This window comes from Chinchilla lanigera, unplaced genomic scaffold (assembly GCF_000276665.1).
Source record: "Chinchilla lanigera isolate Chin_1 unplaced genomic scaffold, ChiLan1.0 scaffold00012, whole genome shotgun sequence".
NCBI lineage: Eukaryota > Metazoa > Chordata > Mammalia > Rodentia > Chinchillidae > Chinchilla > Chinchilla lanigera.
Window position 1 is genome coordinate 13,646,313 of NW_004955413.1, and position 21,613 is coordinate 13,667,925.

Sequence of the window (21,613 nt, forward strand, 5' to 3'; positions counted from 1 at the left end):
TCTCTAACAGCTTTTAATATTCTGAGCTTTTGTTGAGTTTCCAGGATCTTTTTTTTCTTTTTTGGTTTTTCTCCGGTACCGGGAACCGAACTCACGACCTTGCGCTTGCCAGGCAGGCGCTTTTGCCGCTGAGCTAAATCCCCAGCCCCGAGTTTCCAGGATCTTGATCACTATGTGTCTGGGGGTAGATTTATTATGGTTATGATTAACTAGAGTTCTATATGCTTTACTTATCTGGATGTCCAATTCTCTTACTATGCTTGGGAAATTTTCTGCTATTATTTCTGCAAATAGTATTTTTATGTCAGTTGTGTTGGCACCTGCTGTTTCATTAATACCTATTAATCTGACATTGGTTCTCTTTGCTTCATCTTGCAGTTGTTGAATTGTTATTTCCTGGTTCCTTATTGTTTTTAAGAGATCCCTCCTTTCACGTTCATTAGTGGCAATGCTGTCTTCAGGGTCTGAAAGTCTATCTTCAGCTTCATTCAGGCAGTTTTGCAAGCTTTCAATGGAATTTTTAAGTTCCCGTATATCTGTTTGCATCTGTCTCATACCTTCTAGTTTTTTTCTATATTACTCCCTGAAGGTTTCATTGAGTTGTCTGTGCTCTTCTATTTTCTTGTCTATGTCATCTTTGGATATGCTGAACATTTCTTTCATTATTTTTGTCATTTCTCACCTGAGGCTTTATTTCTGCCCTGATATCTTCTATGGCCTGATGGAATTGTTTCTTTACTTCACTTGCTATCATTTCAGAAATTTCAGGTGTATGACTTCTAGGCTCCTCTGTGTTGATGCCCCCTAGACTTGTTTTGGGTGGTGTGGAGGACTGGGGTTGCATTTTTCTCCTTCTTTTTGTCATTTTTGAAGAACCAGAGACTCCCTGTAGTACGGTCTCACTGTCCTGATTGTGTGTGAGTGGCAGAGTGAGAGTCTGAAGAACCCAGTGCTCAGTGTAGCTCCTGTGCCGATGAATGGTAGCAAGGTGGGGTCCCAGATACTCCTGACCTTTCTTGCACTCAGTTGGCTCCCAGGAATTTGTGGGAAGGGCCGGGAGGCTTACTGGCATTCCTGAGACTGTCTGGGGTTCGGCCCAGCTTCCACAAGAGTAGGGGAGGATGCAGGACGAGTTCACAGAGGCTTCAGATATTGCCCAGGACACAGCCTGCTTCCCACACTGGAAGGGGAGAGGTGAGGGTGAGCTCCCCAAGGCCACTGATTGTGTTCAGCTTTCAGCTGAGCTACCAGGGGGATGTGAGTTGTTCTTCTGGCTATGACCACCAAGGCCCCAGAAGTTGTCCATGGATCCACGTGCCTCACACCCTACTGAGGGAGTCCCCAGAGTAGCTCAATGGGTTCCTAAAAGTGTCACATTTGTCCCAGCCCCATAAGACACACTATGGGTGTGATGGGGAGTCTCCTAGGCTCCAGAAGGTGCCCGAGGTTTTGCCTGCCTTGCACAGTGGTCAGGGATGCAAAGCTGTGACTCATCAGAATTCCTGAGGATGTCTGGGGTCAGCCAAGGCCCACACACTATGGGTGTGGCGGGTAGCCAACGAGGCCCCAAAGCATGCCCAAGGTTTCGCCTGCCTTGCTCTCTGGTCAGGGAGGAAGTGCCCAGACTCACTGGGCTTGCTGAAGATGTCCGGGGCTCAGCCCAGCCCAGACAGACCCACTATGGGTGCAGCAGATACTATGCTGATGTATTTCACGCCACATTCAGAATTACTCTTTTGAGATTTTCTAAAAAATTACTATTTTATAAGTCACACAAAATCCATCTTTTTATGTCATAATTAAACAGTACAATTGTGAAACCAGATGCTCTATTATCCACCTTTATCACTGAATTTTCATGTCCTCTCCTGGTTATGAAAGATTTCTTACTGTTACAAAAAATATCAAAAGAGTCAAAAGATTAAGATTTATCTCTAGTGAGGATATCTTTGATAAGTGAATAAATGCATAAAACATGCAATAAGTGCAAAAGTATGCATTTTCAGTTTGGAAGATAATCTTAAGTGTTTCGATCTGATAATCTCAGCAACAGTAGAATCAATCTGCAAGCTCTGGACTTAGCCACCTAAGATAAAACAAGATTCATTTGCAAGAATAAGTGCTTCTATGTTTGTTCAAAAAGTATCACATAGCTTTATAGGCACACTGTGTAAATAGAAAACAGTGTTACACACATAAAAATGAGTATAATGAGTATGTCCTTTTACCAAAAGGAAGCAATTATCCTCAATAGCAAGTAATTATTTTAGTGAAAAGTACATTTGCTTTTCAATTTTATTCCACACTAGAACTTGAGATGAAAGAGACCTCGGAGACCATTTAGTCCAAACCACTTAATGTTTCATAGAAGAGGAGAATGAGCCACAGAGAAACTAGAAACTAGATGACTTGTCCAGAATTACATAGCTGTGTGCTCGCTTCGGCAGGACATATACCAAAATTACATAGTTGTAAGTCTGGGACTGCAATGTAGGTCATATGACTAGTTATACAATTGTCTTCCGGTTACACCATCGAACATCTCTGGTAAGATATATTTCATAGGAGATTTACATAATCCAAGGCAATTTGAAGTGTTAAATTATAGGATATGTTAATGTGCCTTTTGTGATCTTCAAAAGGATAAAACTGTGCTGTTAAGTTTTTTTCACATGCCAAGAACACTATACTTTTTCAAACTCACATGTGGGTGATTTGGAAATGTGGATCATTTAGGAAAAAAACCTAACTTCTTTTTCATCAGTTTCACTGTTTTATTACTTCATTCAGACTGAACAGTGAAATCAGAGTATTCATTTCCAATTTAATCCATTCTTTTTCACCCTGACGTTAACACTAATGCAGTGACTTTTGAGTTAGCCAGTATTCTACTCTGTTTTCTTGGTGATAGTTTCCAAAATATTTCAGAAAAACTTTTTTTTTTTTCATTTTCTGATTGATAACCTTTAAAAAGTCATGAGTAGCATCTTAGTCCATTTGGGCTGCTATGATAAAATATCTTCATCTTGATAACTTGCAAATAATTCATATCTTATACATTTGGAGGCTGGGAACTGCAAGACCCAGGTGGCATCAGCTTGGTGTCTACTTAGTTATTGTTATTTTCTCTTACCTCCCTCACATGGCAGAAGAGGCAAACAAAATCCTTCAGGCTTCTTTCTTTCATCATAACATTAATTCCAGCGATTAGGGAGCATGTTATGACTTAATCACTTCCCCCAGTGGAACACTATTACATTGGAGAGTAGGATTCAAATTGTTCTGTGATCTATTAACATGTAGATCACAGCATTCTTACCATTCATTGTCCAAAACATGTTCAGAAAATGCTTCCTTATAGCAATAAAGCATACTTACAAATGATTTTCAACTTCTATTCTTTTGAATTTCAATTAGATAATAGACAGTGTGGCACAATTTCCTCTTTTCTGTATAAACCTTCAATTTAAATTCCTAATGGTCACACATTCCTAATGGTCACACAAGAGCACCATGAAAGAACTTCCTTTGTATGTTAGAGGTATAGAGGTGGGAGGATTAGTTGGAGTCTAGGAATCACTCCATTAGGACTGTACCAGTCTTTAAAAGAGATGGTCCATACCCCCAATAAATAAATAAATAAATAAATAAATAAATAAAACATAAATACATAAATAAATAATACTAAAGGAAGACATAACTCTGAAAATTATTTTCATCAAAAATAATGGAAGTTGTAGACACAGTTGTAAAACTCTATTTTGGTAGTCTCAACAAAGATGCAGAATAATCACATAGTATTTGGTAAATACAAACAGGGATTGTCAGCCTCATGTAAGACAGAGCAATGAACACAATGCATTGAACAATACTCCAGGATTAATAACCAAACAGGACCAGAATGGACTCTATACTGATGGATTCAAGCACTTGATTTTTGTGTGAGGAAAAAGAAACCAGCTTGTACAAAGACCCCATAAAAAAGAAAAGATAGAAATAATGTGGCCTTTTCTACAGATAAATTAATCTATTATGCATGAAATGAAGAACACTGGGGAAACAGGCCAGGAATGAGATGGGAGAAGTTAGCTCAATCAGTTTTTCATGGGCCAAAGAAGCACTTTTAAGAAGTTTATATTTCAGTCAGAGGATAACATGGAACTATTGAGATATTGCTTCTTTTTTGGATTGGTACAACAAATGTCGTATATTAGAAAGATCACTCTGGCTGCAGAGTGTAAAATAAACTGTACCTAGAGGTATGTGTGTTAGATAAGGAAATATTTTTAAGCCACATGTTATAGGAAGGTAGGCTGGGCAAGGTTAATGTTGATAGAGCTGATGTAATTGGATTCAAGATATATGAAAGTGATTAACTGAATGAAATTTGGTGACCAGATGTGTCAGAAAAGGCAGCTGAATAAATCAGAGGTAAAATGTTGGTTTTTGATATAGGAAACATGGAGGTACCATTTACTGAGAATGAAATGAAGAAGGAGCAATGACTTTTGGAAAGCATAGTAACATCAGTCTTTCACTATGTACTTCAAGTATGTGTATGACAAGTATGTTGGTTAGGGTTCTCTAGAGGAACTGAGAAAATATATTCTCTCTCTAATATTATAAATGCTTTATATCATGCATTAGTACATAATGTAATCTAGGTGAACCTTTAAAATTATTATAAACGTTAAGTTCGAAAAAAGTAAGCAAAATAAATGCCTATGTGTTAAAATACAAGAAAAGAGATGAATGAATAACTGTCATGGTTTATATCAAAAATACTCCCCAAAGTCTCATGCATTCAGAGGCAGGACTTTGGGGAGGTAATTGGATCATGGGGATATCATCTCTCTAGAGGATTAATTCATTCATGAGTTCATGGTTAGATAGATGTATTGTTAGGGGATGGGGCCTGAATGGAAGGAGGTCACTGGGGCACAATCTGGTTTATGCTTGTTGCTTACTTATCCTTTATCTTTCTTTCCTGGCTGCCATCAGTTCAACTGCTTTCCTCTGTCAGGGCCTTCTACCATGCCATTTCTGCCCTGGATTCAATTAAGCACAGACTTATCCAATAAACTATGAACCAAAATCAATTTTTCCTTTAAGTTATGGGTGTCCAGCTTTTTGTCCCAGTGATGGAAAAGTGGCTAATACAGAAAATTGATACCAGAGAACAGAATTTTTTGTTGTGACTATATATAATATATAACCATGTGATTTAGATGTCTTTGGTACCAGTTTGTGGGCAAAGTGGGAAAGATTTGGAGATGTGCAGTAGAGAAGCTGTAGATTGTTGTAAGTGGACATTGGAGGAGGTTTCTGGTTGGATCATAGAGGAACACAATTATAGGAAATAGACCTTACATGTCAGGCTCAGGAGGCTTCAGAAGGAAATGAGGACTGTATTGGAAACTAAACTGGAGGCCATGCATGTTTTATTCTGGCAAGAATTCATCTACATTTGTCCCTGTGGTAAGACACTGTGTGAGGATGAATTTGAAGGTGGCACACTAGTGGATCTGGTGGAGGAAATTTCAAGACAGCCCAGTGTTCAGACAGTGGTATGGCCACTGCTGGCTGCTTTGAGCCAAATATACAATGAGATATAGGGGCAAAATACAGAAGTGAATTATTAAAAGATTAAGACAATATGTTGTAATTTCCTAGAACAATTATAATTATTATTTGTCATCACCATATATTAATAATTTTCTTTAAAAATGCATCTAGCCCTGATAAAGTGTGTGCAGAGGTGGGGTCAAGAGGAGAGTGGTTTCTGGAAAGGTTAATATTTTTTAAAAAGCCAAATACTTTGAATCAGGCAAATGTGCAAGATCTTTTTAGGAAATGCCAGACCACACACATCTGAAGTTCTAGGTTTAAAAAGGGTAAACTCCCTTGAAAGATTGCCTTGAGAAAAAGACCCAGTGCAACACACTCATTTAGGGCTGTCTAAAGAAATGTTTCTCTGAGTTTGGCCACTGAAGCACTCAGAGGGCATGAGAGCCATTTTCCAAGAGGGCAAGTCTACTGCTTGAGTTGGTAACACACCTTAGCATCTTCCACTTGGTGCTGGCTTTTCAGACATGTTAAATGGAAGCATCAACAGAGCAGGGGTGTTCCACCCAGATTTCAGAAGAAGCCTTCAGAGGCCAAGCCAAGATGTGCTATATGTCACAGTCTCTGCCAGGAGTTGCAGATTGAGCAATAGCTGAGGCTGTGAGAGTGAACCTAAAGGTGCAGTGGAAACCCCAGTAAGCTGTAGAAGCCAGGAGCATGGAATTTCTTTGGAGAAAAGTTGCAGATGGTGATCAGAGCCAGCCCAAATGAGAAACCACACGGGCTGCAACCAGCAAGACAATACGGACAGGGTTGCTGAAGTCATTTAGAGCTCACATCTCATCACAACCTGCCCTTGTTATGAGACATGGAGCTCCAGTTTGCCTTGTGTTTCCATCTTGCCTTGGTCTGATTCTATTCTACCCCCTTCTGTTCTTCCTTCTTGGAATGGGAATGTTTACCTTGTGCCACTGTATGTTGGAAGCATTTAACTTTTTGATTTTTACAGGTGTTCACAGCTAAGAGTTTGCTTTGAGTCTCAGAGGAGATTTTGTACATGGACATTTCAGCAATACTGGAACCTGTTTTCTTTTAGGTTTTATTTATTCTATTTTTCTTTTGTAAGAAACTTTATGTTGTAGCTACTGCTGAAGCTTGAGTCCTCTGGACAGAGACTGTGGTGTGGGAACTGCATTTTGTCAAGTTTTAGAGATGGACTAACTAAATTACACATAATAAGATTATCATAAATCTTTTGGGAGCCAAGTGCAGAATTCTGTTTTTACCTAAAATGCTCATCCATGAAATCATGCATTCAGAATCAGTACTCTGAGAAGGTAGTTGAATCATGAGGGCACTACCCTCATTATTGGGTGGATCCATTGATAAGTGCACCATTGAATGTGCTGTCAGGAAATGGGGCCTGGCTAGAAGTGGGTCAGGAGGATATGACCTAAAAGGATGTATTCTGCCCCTTGCTTCTCCTTACTCTCTGTGCTTCCTAACTGCCACAAAATGAGGCATATTCCTTCCATCATGATGTTTCTGCCTTGGAGCAGGACAATCACAAACTGAATCCTCTGAAAACTGAGCCAAAATAAGTCTTCCATCCTTTAACTTGTAGTTTTCTTGTATTTTTTCTGGTGATTGGACAACTAATACAATAAACAAATTATGCTGTATATTCACAGTGAGATGTCATTCAACCATAGTAAGGTGTATACGTGATACAATGTGGATGAACCTGCAAAACATTACACCAAGTGGGAGACTCCAGAAACAAAAGACCACATATCTCCTAATGTATGAAATGTTCAGAATAGATATAAAAACAGGGACAAATTGCAGACTGGTAATTGTCACGGTCTGGGAGCAGAATTTGCAAGTGAGGAGAAATTATTTAATGGGTAAATTATTTTGCTTTGGAGGGATGAATATATTTTGAAACTAGGTAGACATGTTGGGTGCATAGCTCTGAGAAAATACCAAGTGCTATGGTTTGTATCTAGATATCCCCCAAAGTTTCATGCAGACATAGGTGGGGCTTTCCAGAGGTGGCAGGATCTAGGATATGTGATGCTGAGAACAACGATTTGATGCTAGGATTGATTCATGGTGTGATGTTAGGACTAAGGGAACACCCCTACCTTGATAAAGGAGCACCTCATGGTGGGTAGCCTGGATAAGATATAAGCAATAGAAAGAGGGTCATGTCTTACTGTTGATTTGTTACTTTTCTGCTTTGCTGCACTCTGACATGCTGCCCTGCTTTTGGAGCCAGCCAACGATTAACTAAAACTTCTACAAACTATGAGGTACAATAAACCTTTCCTACTTTAACTTTGACCATTGGGTATTTTATCTCAGCAATGAGAAAAGTAAGACATCAAATGACACTGAATTGTTCATGAAATATTCATTACAAATTTTATATCAGTAGTTTATTTTTATCTGAAAACAAGGAAGGTAAAGGACATAAATCAGATACATTGTTAGATTGAGGAAACTAAGGTCTAAAAAGTTTTCATGTGTTCTAAAGATAAGAGATATGTTGGTGTTGTAGTGGGAAGAGGTCAGGTTGCAGTGGGCTGCGAATGAGTAGGAAGAAGTGGAGGTATTAAATGTTGGATGTGCGAGGACATTAGACTGGGAAGGGGAGGAGGAAGGTAAATTTCTATTTGATCAATGTGCTTTTTATGGAAAATATTTTTCTTAAGCTGCAGCAACTTTAATGTGTTCGACTGTTTCCTGAAAGGGTATAGTAGAAAGTGCAAAGTGGAGGTACAGGACTAGCTTTGTTGCCACAGAAATAGGAGCTACAGAAGGATAAGTTTAGTAGAAATAAACTGGATTTCTCATCCCAGTTCTTATTTCTTAAATAAGAAATGAAAGTAAAAGCCATCTTCTGAAAGGGATGGAAGAGAGACTTAGGTGGCATTCGATGGACCGAAAGAGGTTTCAGAGCATCTTTGCAGTAATGAGGAATAAGAGTTGGCTTGCAAATGGTATGTTGGGATCTCAGCATTTGGAACATGGATTTTTTGTGGCACTGTGTATGCCTGCTTTTGAACCTGTCATTTTCTTGCATGCAAGGCCAGGTAATATGACTAATGCAAATGTCACTTTTGTGCGTTCCACTTATATGAAGGACAGCAGACAGGAACACCTGGAGGCAAATCAGCCAGGCTTCTAATGACACAATCTTTGCGTAGTTGTTCCGAAACACGTGGAAATGACCATCATTCGCACATTGCTTTCACTTTGAAGTTCCATGTACATTATGTGCTTGATTACCAATATAACAAAATGGGTTTATTACTAATATTTCCATTTGATGGGTGAGAGATGAAAAAAATCAGAGGTTAAAATGAGTTACAGTGCACATAGGCTTTCTTATTATAAAGATTGTGTTTTGGAACAGGCACATTACCCGTTAAGATCTATGTTTGAGTGAATGACTACGGTTGGAATTTAGTAGAATATAAGCTAAAGAAACAAAGACAATGCCTAGATGGCACACAAATGAGAAAATGGAGGTTTCTATGAATTCTGACAGCACAGTTAGATGCAATATATAAAATATATATTATATCTGAAAAGAAATCAATCCTCGGTTCATAGCTCAAAATAGCATCTTTTTCCCCTGGTGTAGCAGCGGATGCACTGGTATTATATCAAGCAACATTTAGTGACCAAAAGAAACTGAATGTAATATATTTACTGACAAGAGTGCCATGGCTTTTTAAGGCACGGTATTGATTTACTTCTTTCAAAACCAAACAGACAGCAAAAGGAGGGGGGAATCAAATGATTCAAAAGACACCTGAGGATTTAAAAGTAGCAAACACAAATGCATTAGCTTTAAAATGCATCAAAAGACAAACTAGAAAATCCATTGACTAGTAAGTGAACTAGTGGATTCAACACCTATTACTACATGGGGAAAATACAGGACATGGTATAAGAGAGATGCTAGGAGGAAAGTTGTCAGAAAAGAAGTAGAAGAATAGCTTCATAAACCTATATTTGAGTAAGTTCAGTGATATTGATTGTTCTCTGCACCAGTAATTATGGGTTTTTGCATCTTATACTCAGTATACATGCATAATTTATTTATTAGTTATTTTTAGAGTATTTGTAAAACTGTTCCAGTAATTCATTCATCATTAGAAAGTAAATAAGGCAGGATCTTTTAGTCATCTCTTTTCCTCTGTGCCCCAGTGTGGCTCAGATGACGTATTCAGTTAGACCTAGAAGAAATGAAACTATATTTTTCTTGCTTCTATTGTTTTGTGGAGATTCTGCCCTCAAGTTTTCAATTAGTAGAACCTTGAGCCCTGAGCAGCTAGCAGCTTATGCAGCGCCTTTCAGAATAGGTTGGTTGTGCTAAATTCACAATATATTTCACCAAATTTCTACCCACTATGATGTACAGAAAATGGCCTAGTGGTGATATCAGAATGACTGTGTCAATCCTAGCAATAAGAAGATGGTAGGAAGACTAATACTGAGCACGAATTTACATCACGTTGGCTCAACTTTCATAATTTGCTGAATGTAGGTTATTCTGCTTGTTCAATGCCATATCAGTGCCACAAATTCCTAAGCCATGGAAAGGCAGAATACACTTGCAAAAATGGTATGCTAGTTTGTCTATAATTGGAGTAAAAATCTCTTTTTACTTCTAAGCTTTTGGTACAAATGTACCAAAAATGCTAGTCGGTAGAGTTCTGTTCAGTAATTTTCCCATGGTTGAATTTAAATGTTACTACTATTTTTCTCATTGGTTCTTTGACAGACTCACTAATTAGAGCTTCATTACCTCACAGCACTCTAAAGCAATATTTTTCAAAGTGTGCCAAGACCACCTGCTTGTTAAAATGATCCTGTCCTAGTCCCATCCTAGATTTTCTAAACCAGAAACTCTAGGAAAACAGCACTGAAATCTGTATGCTTAACAAGATCCCTGGGTGACTTTTTAAAACATTAAATGTGACATCTATAAAGAAAAGATCATTTTTCACAACCACATATTGTGCTGAATTTTCATGATCTGAATAGTCTGATAGCCAGCACTTTGATCAAGTTTTAATCAACAGAGTATGACTAGAACCTTTTAAGTAACCCTTTTCTTACTCTTCCCTTCAAGTATAATCACTGCCTGATTTCTAAAGTCATTGATGAACTCCAGCTGTTTGGTCTTTTATATGAGTTGAAGCAAACAGTAAGTGTTGTTCGTGAGTATTTTCTTTTGTTTGGTATCATATTTGTAAAACTGATTTATGTTGTTATCTGTAGTTCTACACTACTCTATGTGAAGGTTGAATAGTTATTTTATGAATACACCATGAATTACAAACCCACTCATTGTTTAGGAACATTTGGTTAATTTCCAATTTGAGTTATTTTAAATGGTGCTCTTATGAACATTCTAGTACCTGTTGGGAATGTCAAGTCCAAATTTGTACTAGCCAATGTTGAACAAGTCAGAAAGACTTTATTCAAAGCTGTTTCAGTGAGGTACAGGGCTGGGGATATAGCTCAGTAGCACAAGCACCTGCCTGGCAAGCACAAGGTCCTAAATTTGATTCATGGTACCAAAAAAAAAAAAAAAAAAAAAATACAATGAGGTACAAAGACCAGATAACCTCTGAACTGCATTCTGAAGTGAACATGAGGGGTGGGAGAGCTATCAAGTGCTGGGATGGGACTTAGAAATTTGTGTGTGCTAATCTGCCATGCTCAATTACCTGTAGTTTGGAAACAGGTACCCACTGAAATTAGCCCCTTACTCTCCAACAAAGAATGGAAAATAGATTTCCCATTTGATTGCTGGTTTTATCTCCAATGATGGGCCCCAGATGTTTGAGGGAGCTGGTTCTGGTTTGTGAAACTGGCAAGAGGCTTTTAAAAATATTTATTTCTCAAAGGGTAAAAAATAAAATTTACAATGACAAGTTTTCTAATGTAAATGCTTAAGCGAAGTGAAATCAGCAGCCTAGCATAAGGTCCAAGGAAGAATCCCATCTACCAACTCCCCATGGTGAATGCAATCATTACATACTGCAAATACATACTAATAAAAGTTAAAATTAAAAAAGGAGTTGAGCTGAGGGTAATATTAAGGCAGATTATAATATTATAATCATGCTTATAATCCAGAACTCAGGGGCTAGAGATAGAGCTCAGTGTGAAGGCCTTGGGCTCAGATGAGATTGGGTGTGTTCAGGGTGGTATGGTCGTAGACTGGCCTTGGGTTCAGTCTCTAGTATCATACATGTGCACACGTGGGCACATACACACACACACACACACACATACACAGGAAATTCTTCATCAGCGTTAGAGGATATTATTCCATTTTCCAAAGATGTCATGCTAATTTACTTATATTCCTTCTACCAGTGTAGGAAAGCTCTCTTGGGTGGATATCTTGACCAAAACTTAATTTTCCTTTAGTTCTATCTTAACCGTTCTTGTGGATACAAGTGGCGTTTCACTGTGTCCAACCATTTCTATTTTACTAGATGAATTTTTGTAGCTATGGGCTTTGAATTTTGTGTTTGGCCTTTCATTTCACTGAGACATTTTTATGAGGTTTTCCCTTACACATTTTAATGTGGTGAATTATTTACATAGGCTACCTAACATTGGACCATCCTTTCATCTCCAAAGTATTTATATTAAAATATTTTATTTAACTATTGAATTATGTTTGATGCTATCTCATTGAGGAATATTTCATCAATATTCCTGTGACATTATTCCTCAAATTTTTCTTAGTTTTATCATGATCAGAATTATGTAATAATGGTAAAATTTATGCAGACATATTCACTTATTTGCAAGCCATTCTTGAGGGAACAAAGCTACTCTCTGGATTAGTCCATTTTTACTCTGTAGACTATTGAAGTGAACACATGCCCAATAAAGTTTTTGTTGTTGTTGCTACAGGTGATTGAACCCAGGGCCTCCCATTGAGTTACATGTAGAGCCATTTTTGCTTCTTTTAATTGGAGACAGAGTCTTGCTCAATGGCCCCAGATTGAGCTGGAATTTGCAATCCTCCTGCCTCAGCCTGCACAGAGCTGGAATTATCAGAGTACTTAATTTCAGAATGTGAATTGTCCACTATAGTTGATTATAGTTCCCATTTTTCCTCTGCCTCCTTTTCTTTTTTTCTTGCTTCTTTTAGTAGTTAATTGACAAACTGTCAACTAGAGTGGGAACACCCAGCTGATTTGAGTCAGCATGGTTGTTGGAATGGTTTTTTGAAAGGAGAATCAGAGGGAAGTGTTTCAGATGATCTTCCTTGGAAGATATTTGTCATGGCAGGTATGCTTCAGAAGAGTTTCAGGGGTTTTCCTTCAAGAGAGTGTAGCTGCTTCCTCTCTTCTGTGAATCTTTGCTCCTTGTCTTCATCTTGGATATCATCTCCTGCCTTCCAGGGCAGATCCCTCAGCCTTCTGGCTCAGATCCTTCAGCCTTTTGGCACAGACACTTCACCCTCCAGCACTGGCCCTGGGGTCTTTCTGGTGCAGATCCCTCTGTCTCCTATCATGGATCCTAGGGCTCCTGACACAAATGTACGTGCACATTGAGGTCTGCTCCAGGCCTTCCCCTGGGTCCTTATGGTCCCCAGGGTGCAGAGAGATGTCTTCCACTCTTCATCTGACTCTGGTAAGCACTGACTAATACACTTCTTTTCTTTCTTCTTCTTGACCCTGTCTCTGCTTTTTGCTATTATTTCTATCTTGATTCTTTTGTTCATTATTTACTTCTTTGTATGGAATATCTTGAAGATTTTCTGTCTTATGGTAGCTATCTTGTAAATATTTATCCAATGAAGGAAGGGCTGACAGAATAAATTTATTCTTTAATTACAAGTGAGTTTATTGCTTTGGAAATTTGCGATTTTTTTCTTGTGGACTTGGTAGAGGTCTATGGAATACCTTCAGTACAAAGTGGAAGGGAAAAGAAGCTTGAGCGTGAATGGTAAACAGAGACTCAAAGCAAAAATTATTTCATTTGGTAGATGAAGACTGTCGACCACTACCGACTCTAGCAATAAGAGGTTGGTTGTAGCTGCAGAAATGAGGTCAGACTGATTCGGGTTAGAACCTGCAAAGGGAGTGAAAAGCAGAGATGAAGAGGAACAATTACATTTTAGGAATACTTGGCCCAGAGCAAAGGAGGAAAGTTACAAAGTAGCTGAAAGCAGTGTCTGGACTGAGGGGAGGTTTTATTTACTTTTATTACAGATGAGACTTGTCATGTTTATAATTTGAAGAGGCAACAGAAAAGGAATAAACTTTATTAAACAGAGAGACGGACCCATTGATAAAGGGAGTTACCTGCTCAGGCAGTGGACACTAGAAATAATTTTAAATGTGCACAAGAATTATCAAGGCATATCAAAGCCATGATTTTAATGTTTACAGAGCTGTGGCTGAATCCATTATGTGCTTGCTCAAAAGACATTCTACTTCTACTTAATCTGTAGGCCTTCACTTTATTAGAGTGGTGATGGGGCCCACCCTAGGGGGTCATTCAAACCATTATTGACTGAAATTAGTGACTAGAACTTCTAGATAGTTATTCAAGGGCTTATTTTCTTACTTTTTCTTGCAGTTTGGTCAAGGAAGCAGAAAGTTCCCTAGGGAGCATCTGTGTAAGTTTCTCAATTACTAGTAAAAAGAAGAACTTACTAGAAAGATTCCTTTTCTACTACCCTGATTTCTTGCTTTGAAGGCTGTTTTATGCTTGAACCCATCCTGAGACTATGAGGTAAGTGTATAAAGATAAAACTTCCACAAGAATAGATAGGGAGGACGGACAGCCTAAGAATCTTAAATGTTTGCTAAATCAGTGAAGCATGCCTGAGTGTCTGTTAGTATTTTTCTGTTATTTGCAGTTAGAGAAGAACTGATTCAAGACATGCAAACTTTTCTTTCGGAAATGATTCACTATTATCTGCAGGATTGCCCACTTGGTATGACAGTATATCATATACTGAGCAGTATTTCCATTTCAATTGATCATAGGTCTCAAAGCTTTTTTAAAAAGCTGTCTGAAAAGCCCCCAGGTTTCACCATTGTACTTCCATTCTAGTCAAGTAATGAAATTGTAGCAAAATTAGTCATTAGTAACTTTCACTGAGGAAGGTGCTTTAATGGCTTTGCTTCTAGTTACTTGTGTAACAGAGATTCAATAAATATCCATGCAATAACTTAATAAAGTATAACGCACCTAGTTTCTTGCATAAGAGAGATGGTCTAAAATGTTTCAGTTAACTTTTCAAGGTGAATAGATTCTTCTTCTTTCAAAAATGTTATTATATTTCAGCAATTTCATGGAAATTATTTTCTTCCTTTATTGTGGTTAAGGCATTTAATGCCTCTATTAATATGCTCTGTGACACAAGTTCCAGCCCATTGGCTATAAGCAGAAATAATCTACCTAACTTCCAGGTGCTATCTTCAAGTAGGAGATGTCCCACTTTCCTGTTTTAGAATTGGGAACAAGAGGACATACCGGTGAGCTTCCTGTTCATGCAGGCTAGATGAACACTCACAGGGATCTGGATGCAGGAGGACCTTGTGGGACATTTTTCCTCATTTACCTTTTCTTTCGTTCACTCACTTCCTCTAATATCCAACCCTTACACCGGCTTCCAATAAACTCGAATGCTGGTTATGGAGAGACGAGGATGGGGTGTATGTTGAAGTCTTGCAAACCTGAATATTTTCCTCAGTTACACGATATAAACCTGGAAATGACCAGGTTATACTGAACCTGAAATGGGTGTGCTCGCCCATTCCCTAACAGAAATAGAAATTTCTGCTAGAACTAAATGTAGTTTGATGAGAAAGATGTTCTGCATATCTAGGTTGTGATTGTAGATTCTAAACTAGATTCCTATGTAAAAGATGACGTATTACTTTCTAAATCTGTTTCAGCATTGTTTTAAACATGGGGAAAGAAAGAAGGAAGAGAGACCTCAGGCTCGTGGTGAATACTGGGGAATGGAGGCAAGTGTAAATGGATAACTGGCATTCAGTTAGGACACTATTCATCAGAAAAATGTGAATAAAAGGCTGATTAATTCTAGAAGAATTAGGATCATGGTCTAAATCTAACTATTTCAAATACTTCTGAGTACATTGTTGTTGGTTGAGAAAATCATGCTGAAATCCTAGGTACCATATTTTATTAAAGTGATGTTAAATAGAAGAAAGTTTAAAACCTTCCATATTTGAAGACTACCTTGGAGCTCTTCAAAATAAGTGATTTCTATTGTGACTTTGACATTCACATTTTTCTTCCTGGCTTTGTGTTTTTAAGTGCAAACAACCATGTTTTAATACAATACATGAATATCATCACATACAAACTTCCTTAGAAGTTCGACTAGACACAATTCTATAAACAAACTGCTTTAATACCATTTTTGGATTCTACTGGCAGCTATATAAAAATGGAGGTTCCTTTGTAGGAAGATCTTGACAGAGAGCAGATTCAGGAACACTAAAACACAGCACTGAAAGAGAATTTCTCCCTTGCCTGTCTGTGCTTTAAGCTCTGATTGAGATTTTCATGGGCACGGTCGAAGATACACTGCTTCAATGTCACATGCCAATTTTACACCAATAACAGCTACCCAAGCATTACAGTCTCTTAGCTATTGTATAATGTTTATAAAGGATCTAGAGGTAATTAGACCCACTTAATTTTTCCCCTGTTTATTTTAAATAGGAGATGGATAAAGGAGGGAAGGGAATCGGAATGTTGCATAAATGTAACGATAAGGGAAATAACATGCACAGATTGTGACAATCCACTTGGAAAAAAATCCAAACTAATTTTGTTCTATTTCTTCTAAGCCATCTGAGAGCCTTTCTACATTTACCAGAACAGACTAAATTATACTATGATTGAGTTTATGGAAAGATAGCAGCACATATGTAATGATAGCACAGACAGATATTTATGAAAAGCTGCATTTCTATAAAAAACAAAAAGGAAAGTTGGTGGGTATTCTGAGGTATATTAGTTAATGTTTAAAAATGGAAACTTTAAAGAATATGCCACAAACATGCCACTTTTCCTCAAAAAGAGAGAAAGAAGTTTTCGCTTACAAGCGGTTGTTAAATATTGGCTTGGATGATACAGGCTTTTATCTTCCCAGATGCATGAATCACCTCTACAATATGTCCCTTTTGTTTGCATACTGGGATTCAGTGCCTGTCTAGGGGTGGGGGAAATGTGCGGAGAAAAACCTGTTACTTTGTTACCCTACCGCCAGATTGTTTCAAGTCTGTGTGTGCATATTTTATTTCAGAATTTTCCCTTAAATCTTGGCTTTCTTTCTTTCTTTCTTTCTATTTTGCATATTTTTGCCCATCCTAAAAGCATAAACCTCATTTTGAACCAAAAATAAATTACACGTTATTAATAAATTAAATTTTGTAAATGCCTTCTGTTTATTCTGAAAACTGCTTGGGTGAGATAGAAAATATACTGGCCTCATGTGTCCCACTTTCAGCAAATCTAGCTCTTTCTTTATAAAACTGTAGCTTCTGAAATGCTCTTGTATTTATCGGTGTAAGATTTTGAGTCTCTGACTTTGTAGGGTTGCAATCTGCATCTATATTTACATAGAGGCAGTTTATGTTATTTATAATTTGTACATGTATGCTGTACATACATTTACCAAGAATGTAGCATTGCTGGGAGCATTATTTTTGTCAAATTCTTTTAAAGTTGGCATCAATATCACCAGTTCAGATACGAAGGCAGAAACTTGGAGAAGTCAAGAGGAATTTATCCTCACAGATAGTTTTGTTGCTTCATTTTTGAACACATGGAGACAACCTGGTGGGGAGAGGGCGGCCAGCCTGAGCTCTGCTGGGAGGTAGAGCTGTATTTGAATCCAGAAATGTCAGGAAGACTCCTGGTCTTGAAAGGAAACTAAATGGGCTTTTTTTCTCATCCCAAATGGAACAGAAATATTTAATTTTTTTTTTTTTATGAGACTGGGTCTCATCATGGAAAATATGTTGCATTACTTTTTGGGTTTTCTTTTTTTATTGTTTTGCCAATTTAGACTTGGGAATCCATGCTGTAATTTTTCATGTTAAAAGTTTTGAAGTTAAAAATCACGTGTTTACTACAGAAAATTTAGAAGATATGTAAATGTACAAAAGCTCTGGCATTAAAGTATACTCTTTCTGTAATTCTTGCTTTATATAATTGCAGTAATTTTGCAACGTATTGTTCCTATATGCATGTGCTTTTTTAGCTTTGGAAATTGTGTTTGGGAGTGTAAGATGTTCATTTCTTAAGAGTTGAAATCGTTCATGTCACGATTGTAAAATCATTTTTAGCCAATCTTTTGTTGTTTAGAATTTTAAGTCAAATTTTTCTATTTTACAAATATTTCTCTGAATATATCTCACCCTCTAACAGCAATATTTGCAAGTTTCTGTTTGCATACTTATACAAGCGTTGGATTGTTACAATTATGAAGTGATTTGCAAATTGGGTCGGCAAATGTTTTATTTTAGTTTTAACTTTTATGTCTTGGTTGATTGAATCTCTTACTCTTCCGTTCATGTGGTGATGTTTATTCATTCTTTTAAGTATGCAAATTATGAGACTACTTACAGGGAACATTCTGTGCAGTGAACTTCATATTTGGTTCCAGCCCACACAAAACTTACAGGTTCTCAAGCTTGATGAACAGAGGACATAACAAACAAATGATTTTTTAATTGCAAATTTTTCCAAGTTGTCTGAAAAAAACTCAACAGGGTGCAAATATAGGAAAGAAAACCTTTCTTCTTACAAACAATGTACTTTATATTGGAGTGGTCAAAATATGTGCATATATAAAAGCTAAAAATATTTTAAAGGAAACACCATGAAAGTAGCTCTCCTCATCTCTTCCAAATTTTATCTTCAAAGGAAATCAATATTCAGCTGTTTCTTCTATGTCTTTACAGAAATATTGTTTGCATGCATGTACATTCAAAAAAATGAAAACAGACTCACCACTTCCCTTTTTAACATTTTCCTTTCAAGAGTGTGCTTTTCAGTATGCATACAGATGCCTCGTTCTTTGTAATGGTTGTATATATTTTAGAAAGGTTTCACTATATCATGCAATTTAGCATACCCCTAAAAATATTTCCTTCAATTGATAGATGTGCTTGATTTCAACTATGCAGTTCTGCATTTATTAAATTACTTTTATTCTTTCATATTTTACTTTCTTTGTAATATATATTTATTATGATAATTTATTCAATATGTTTATTGTAGAGTAAATTTATGTACAGTTATAGTTCATTACTGTTTATTAGTATTTTGTTTAAAAGTATTGTTCATTGTTTGAGTAGTAAGCAGAAATGAAATTAATAAATTTATGCTTCAATATTCTCTTCTACAACTCTATTTTCACTGATTATATTGTTTATGTTTTTATTTTAATGTAATGACATATACAGCACTGTTATTTTATTATAGCTTAGAAATGATATATTTTTGTTTAACTATAAAAATAATTATGCATTCCTTTGTACTTAATATTATTATGTAATTATGTGGTTATTATGTAATTTGTGACTGTTTACCATATAATTTTTCTTAGTTTAGTTTGTATGTGTTTATTAATTTTAACATGTATTTTTATACATATAATAAAAATATAATATATATATACATTGTAAAGTAGAAAACTAAAGCTGTTTAACATACACTTCACATCACAAATTTAATTTTTTTATGGTGAAAGTAATATCTATCCTGTGGCAAGGTTCAGGTGTACAATGTACGTACTATAATGCCCACGTTGTAGAGCAGGGCTCTTATTTTTCCACTATAATTGAAATTTTGTGTCCTTTGACTGACATCTCACCAGTCTCCCCACTCCCTGAGATTGTGGTAATCGCCAATAACTCACCATTTCTCTGGGTGACTCAGTTAGATTAGATGTGTGAGTCAAATAATGTGGTATTAGATTTTCTGGGCCAAGTTTACTTCACTTAATAGAATGGCCTCTAGAATCACTGGAGATATTGTACAGGACAAAACTATTTTCTTTTTTTAAAATACTGAATATTATCCATTGTGTGTATATACATTATCTGTTCACTTGGGTTGATTTATGTCTTGACTATTGCTCCTAATGCTATAATAAACATGGGAGTTGTGTCTATCCCCAGAAGCAGAATTTTTGGATCGTATGGTATTTCTGCTTTTAGTTATTGGAGGAACTGCATTTTCTCATGATAGCTTTGGCAATTTACATTCCCATGAGTAGCGTGTGAGGATTTCATTTATCCACATCCATGCCAACGTCTGTTGTCTTTTGACTCTTTGATAGCAGCCGTTCGAACAGATATGTGGTAATACGTCACTGTAGTTTCTATTTACATTTCCCTAATAATTAATAACATTGAACATGTTTTAATAAATAAACCTACTGGTTATACGTTTGTTTTTGGAGAAGTGTCAATTCAGTGCTTTGTCATCTTTTAATCTACTTCTTCTGTTACTATTGAATTAATTATGTCCCTTACATACTGGGCATATTAGCTCCTTATGAGAGATATGATGTAAAAATATATTTTTCCATTCTGTGCAAAGCCTCTTGGATCTGTTGATAATTGCCTTTGCAGTACAGAAGTTTATTAATTGGATGCAAAACCATATCTTTTGCTTTTCTGGCCTGCACTTTTGGGATCACATAAAAAAAAATCTTGTCCTCACAAACCATATAGAGCTTTTTCCCATGTGTTGTATGTCTAAGTCAGTTCTTATGTCTAAGTTTTAAATCCATTTTCAGGGCATACTGTGCTTGCATTGAGTTGAGGGTCTGAATATTATATATATGACTATCCAGTCTTTCTAATGGCATTTATTGAAGAGAATATCCTTTCCCAAATATGTATTCTTGTCATTTTTGCTGAAAATCAATTACTTATAAGTGTATGGGCTAATCTCTGATCTTACTATGCTGTTCCATTGATCCACATGTTTCAGCTTGTGTCAGTGCCATGCTAGTTTTGTTATATAGCTTTGTAGTGGGTTTTGAAATCAAAACTGTAAAGCATGGATGCACATTTTATCTTTCCTCTTTTATATGTCCTGGGCTACATATAAAATACATAATATATCAACTTTTTTATTAATATTTTACTTCGTTAAATTATTTTATGAAATAATCCAACAAGACCCGATTTAATAAATAAGAAAATATGTATGTCCATTTAGTAACAATAAATGACAGTCTTCATAGGCACACATGTAGGTGGGGTGAAATACTAATAGCTGCATTTTGCTCTCTAAGTGGTACAAGCACATGTAGCGTCTGATACTTCCAGGCTTTCACTAGATTGAGGGAGAGGTGGTGGTGCGTTGCAAGCTCTTCTGCACACTGTTCTCTTGTTGTCTACATTTTGTGCTTGAGTACCATGCAATCAAATAATGAAAATCATTGTGAAATGTAATATAAATGTGTTAAATCGAATTTTGGTAGAGATGTCATCAAGTCTGTAAATCAGATCACCCATAATCAAGGTCATGTAGCTTGCCCCTTTCTAATATGGTTGTCTATTATTTTTTTTTCTCACCTAATTGGTCTGATTTAGGACTTCTAGAAGTATCTCATGAATGGGTGTTGATTATTTTGAATGTCCTTTTCTATTTTATGAGTAGATCACATGTTTTGTTCATTTTACTCTCATTCATTGTATTACAATAATTGATTTGTGTATGTTAAACTAGCCTTGCATTTCAAGAATAACCCCATTTAATCATAAACAATGATCCCTTTAATGGCAGATGAGTTAGGCTTGTAGGTATTCTGTTGTAGATTTTTGCACTTATGTTCATCAGAGATATCAGGTATATAATTATAAATATAAATACTTACACTTGTCATTTATCTAGTTTTCATGTCTAAGTGATTTTGGCCTTATAAAATAAGTTTCAAACTACTTTTTAATTTTTTTGTGTGTGCAAATTTGAACAGGATTACAAGTTG